This window comes from Paramormyrops kingsleyae, chromosome 4 (genome assembly GCF_048594095.1).
Source record: "Paramormyrops kingsleyae isolate MSU_618 chromosome 4, PKINGS_0.4, whole genome shotgun sequence".
Classification (NCBI taxonomy): Eukaryota; Metazoa; Chordata; class Actinopteri; order Osteoglossiformes; family Mormyridae; genus Paramormyrops; species Paramormyrops kingsleyae.
The window spans coordinates 26,974,783-26,980,136 of NC_132800.1; the positions used below are offsets into that span (position 1 = coordinate 26,974,783).

General features: G+C 40.5%; 1 pseudogene; it reads left to right on the forward strand.

The window, feature by feature from the left end:
- The first annotated feature begins 1,203 nt into the window (after positions 1 to 1,203).
- LOC140589033 (uncharacterized) lies at positions 1,204 to 2,309 on the forward strand (annotated as a pseudogene).
- Positions 2,310 to 5,354: the final 3,045 nt, after the last annotated feature.

The window sequence follows — 5,354 nt, forward strand, 5'->3', positions numbered from 1 at the left end:
GTCACCACTGGGTTGTTGGTTAATCCTACAGATGCTGAGCCCGCTAACGAATGATCTGGACTGGTTTGTAGGTTGAGTCTGGACAGTTAATGGTGTAGAGGCTGCAGAAGGAACACCAAAATCAGCATTACCCAGGTGCGCTGACAGTGAATGGTCTTCGTGAGCAGACTGAGGAGATGACCACATCTCAAAAGACTGTTGGCAGTCCATCTGAGTATCCACAGACGTTGAAGGAACAACGGATGGATCTGTGGATGTGGATTGATCCACTGTCGGAGGATGAGTTTTCTCACAGAAATGCGCCTCCAACAAACCAATCCTTGCCCCTAAATTCAGAAGCCTTCTTGTGAATTGTGATATCTGTTCCTTGGAAACAGTGACTGCAGCAGAACATCTACGTTCAATTAGAACAGCCTGTAGATGGTAACATGTTCACACCGCAGACAGGCATATGAAGCTATATTGCACATGGCGCTGCTTGCGTAATAATAAATTGGCAAATACCCACTGATTTTTCTTTTTTACAAGCCGGGTAGTCCCTGTTTTTTATTTTTGGTCTGTGGGCTCTGCTTGTTCCCTTTGCCAGAATTCTATTGAGACAATATGTATGATGGTTAGCACACAACAAACAGCTGAGTGTACAAAAAATGTAAGGAAGCGTTAGGCAAAAAATATAGCCAAATACATAGCAATTTATAGCCTACATACCTTTCGCTTGCTGCTCCAAGTGGAAGCGCTCTTCTTTGAATAAAATGCTGTAGCCTCCATTTCTTTCTCCCACAGTTAATACAAATGCATGCAGTGACAATTTGATAATAGGTCTATTTTATCAGTTGCTCACTCGCATTTAAAAGACAGTAAAACGGCATGGGTGGCACTAGGGAGGGGCTATCAGGTGCTATATAGAGTGAAATGTTTATGAATAGCAGAATGGGGGTGGGGGGGCTGAATGCTGTCTGTTGCCTTGTAATCAACATATTATTGGAGACTCTTTTGTGGGGGGGGGGGGTTGATTCTGACTGTCTAGCATTCAGTTTCATTTCGGATTCAGCATTCAAATGCATGCCAGGGAAAAGGGGAAAGCTTTCCTCACACGCTCCACCTACAGTATGACGCACCCTCTTTTCACAAAACATTACCATCCACACCCCTGACACACTGTACGGATAAATACAGTCCGTCCACGTGTAAAGTCATCTCACAATGACCAAAATCTGCAAGCTGCATTCCCAAGACATCAGGGTGATGAGGTCTGCTGGAAGTTCTACTCAAGAAATATCCCGACATCTGAAATCCATTGGTGTACACGCTACATTGAACACTATCAGAAGACATTACAAAGAACGATCATCGCACAAACGTAATCCTCGCAAAATAACTGAGTAAGTTACCCACTGCATGAGGCGAACACAAACACTAGCCTAAATACTGGTTAATGCTAAGTGGTGGTTATGCATAAAATGTCAAATGTTTAACTATTTTCTGTTTTGCCCTTGATTTTAGGGACATTGTCCTATCCATAGAGAATATCACTCGTCAGAATGATGAACTGGTGTCATGTTCCGTGAAAAAACAGCTATGGCGTGACAGCGGAGTGGAAATAAGGGAGCGATCCATTCGGAGGATAAGGCAAAAGCTTGGGTGGAAGTATGGGAAAACTTAACTTAACATTGTCCCATGATCAGAGACAAAAATAGAGTTACGTCTCCAACAAGCCCACAAATGGATTGCTGAGAAGGAGTCATTTCACGATGTCATTTTCACTGATGAAACAACAGTGGCTTTGGACCGCTTTGCCACCATGTCATTTCGTAAGAGTGGGAGACACGTGTCTAAACCAAAGCCAAAGCACCCGCTAAAAGTTCATGTTTGGGGAGCAATATCCAGACTGGGTCCGGGACCGATTGCAATCTTCGAAGGTGTAATGGACCGGTCTTTCTTTGAAAATGCTAATGTAACAAACTGCTGCCCCATACATTAGGGAAAACTTCGGAGCACATCACCGTTTTTTCCAAAACAATGACCCGAAGCACACTGCTGCAGACAGACTCATTGCTGAACAGGGTATAAACTGGGTTAAGACTCCCGCCGAATCCCCCGACATGAATCCCATTGAAATGGTGTGGCATGCTCTGAAAGATTATATTCGAAAGGTAGCAAAACCAACTACAAAGTCTGACTTAATTGCTGCCATAAATAAATTCTGGTTCGAGGAACTTGCAGCAATGGCATGCAACAAGTACATAAACAGATTGTTTAAAGTTCTTCCGGCTGTGGTGGAGCGTCAGGGTGGACATACTGGAATGTAACAATGTCTAAAGTTGTTTAAAAATGTCTAAGCATTGGCAAAACTGTAAAATGAAAATATACTGTACATTTCTGATCACTTAAATAAAGTTTTTTTGGCATTGTTGTTCAGAATCTGCTGTTATCAAAAACATAAAATAATAATGATAAAAATAACGTGTCCCGTTGTAAAGTTGTTGTCGTATTGTTGTGTACAAAGTTGTAGCAATATGAGATCGTAATAGTCTATTTTTAGAATAAAGGCATAGCATTATGTGCGTTTGAGTGGCATATTAAAACAAAAATCTAAGAAAGTAATTGAGAAAACGGTGGTCTATGCTGGTGTATGACGATTGAGATCGCAAAATGACCTTCAGAAGTTAAATTAAAAACTGCAGAGCATTGTATTTTGTAATTGCATGTTAGCCTATTCTTGTGATTCATAAAATATTACTGCACAACTAACGAGTAACACAGCGCAGATATTCCTTGCTTCTTGGACTTTGCACCCTAGCAATACCTTATGGCATTCACAACCCTTCAAATTACAAGATCTAACCTCACAAATGTTAATGAGGGGGTCGTTCCTGTCACTTTTAAACGTGCCAATTCACCTTTCACCTTCCCCCACCCTATGAATAAAGGTGAGAAGAGCAGGCTTGGCTCTGGGGGGTTAAAATGTAATTCAAGATATTTTAAATTTTTATTTATATTGCTGGTTAAAAATACTACTTACAGGCCTAATCACAGTGAGGTGGTGCTCATGCTGAATGGCACAGACTGTATGGACTATTTAAATTGAGCAGTGCAACGTTTTATATGTTCCTTTAACTATATTCGATTTTGATAATGAACAGGTTGTCAAGTTAAAAAAGTGGAACAGAGCTCGAAGCGGACCAGATACCTACGAGATCAAATGTGGATATCACTTTATTCACATTCACGTGCTGTGTTGCTGATAAACATGAGTTTCAGTTCTGTTGCTTTTATATGGAAATAAATACAATACACAAGACACTCAAATTGCTTGCCATTTAATTCCATACGAAAGGCGTATTTATCATCCATTTTTTACTTTAACACAAACATGTATTTTAGATTTTGATAGTTTATTGCTCATTGGTTCATATTACTGTGTCAGCCAGTCGTTTCCCATCGATTCTGCGCAGATTTGGCTCATCTCAAACGAGCCTTTTACTGTACAGTAGCTCGCGGTGATGTTCGCTGCCGCTTCAGTTCAGTGCGTTACATGACTGCCCCCTACTGATCATGTCTTTCCTGTGTAAATGCATTTTCTGTGTTCCCGTGAAATACACCGGTGTCACGCGAGATCACTTTCCTTCCCGCGCGCATTTTGGATGGCCAGATCTGTAGCTCCAGGATTTGCTGATCTGGTCTAGCTGGATCCGGGTACCTAAGGAATGCTTTTTTAACTGCTGCTAGTCCTAAAGATGTACATATATTTGTATATAAACTGTTGACGTCAATAGTGAAGAGGAAAGCCCCTTCAGGTATTGTAATCTGTTGTAACTTGTAAATAAAATCATATGTGTCCTGCAAATAGCTATTATGACTATGTGAGATGTGATTTAGAAAATAATCAATGTACTGTGCAGTATGATAAGTGTTACTATTACAATCCGAGACTATAGGTCTACCTTTAAGGATTTCACTTGGGATGGTCCATAGACTGCGGTCCATGTGAATTTTTGGTAGCAGATAAAATACCCTGGGGCGGGGGTTATCCGGGCCCATCAGAAATTGTTTTTGTTTTAAAGTAATGTAATGTTTGCAATACAAGTCATTTAAAATACTATTAACCAACTTGGCTGTCTCCTGGTCTAATGAGTTGGTTAATGCAATATAATAGTTTTTGTCCTCCAATTGTCTTAATGCCTCTAATTTGTATTGCTGTGTATCCATAATGACAGTACCCGATCCCTTATCTGCTGGTTTAATTATATCTTTATTACACAAGGTTTTAACACTAGAATTCCTGGAAAAATGAGGCTCTCCTCACGAGGAGCCCCCCCCCTTACTCCCCACACAAGCTGCCCACCCCCTCTCCAGCACCATTAACACCTTTTGTTTTGCAAATGAATCAGTCACTCAAAGTCACCCCCCAGCCTGAAGTCACTTCTTCAGCTCAGGTCTTCACTAAAGAGATTCTTATACATGCTTTGATACAGCATAATTTGAAATATATTGGAACCCCCAAATCTACTAGGGTAACCGTGGTGTCAATTACACAAATATGTGATATAACAAATACATATACTTGATGTATGTTCTTTACAGAACTATGTGTAAATTTATGATGAAATAAATGTTAGGTTTTGCAGACAATCTTATATGCATGCATGCATGTACATTTTTTATATAAACACTTCATATGGTACATGGGAAAATTGCATTATTGAGTCATGAGTGCAAGCTGCCAGAAATTTAGACATAGAATGTGTAAATTTCAAGTATCAGATGGTATAAAGATAAAGAGCATATGTGTGTGTGTGTGTGTATGAAAGAGAAAGAGAGAGGGAGTCAGTGTCATTCAAGTGGAAGATACACATTTATTATATAAAATAAGCATATACGCAAAAGGTACAAAACCATTTCTAGCCACTAACAGTTGTCACACAGCCAAGGACCCTCCTTCCTACACTTGCGACAGGTGTACCTGTCTCACTGCACACATCTGTGCTGTGGTTCCTATTACAGTGACTGAGCACCTGACACTGTCTTCTTTCCAGCGGCAAGCTGAGGAACAGAAGCTTGTCTGAGGTTGTATTTTCATTTTTTTCAATCTGTTTTTCTTGCATAAAACGACGCCGAAGTTCCTCTGCAAGGTGGGCCATGAACACTCGTCTTTTCTCTGTGGATCCTGTACACGCCTTGTAGAGAGTACGCGTTCATCGCTGCCAGGTCCGGAATGTTGTAGAACAGTGTTTCCCAACCTTTTTTGAATTGTGTACCCCCTGAGAGATTTTCTCATACCACAAGTACCCCCTTTGTCAAATGTGTTGATTCAATAAAAGTAGAACGTACAACTGATTATCAAATTTAAAACA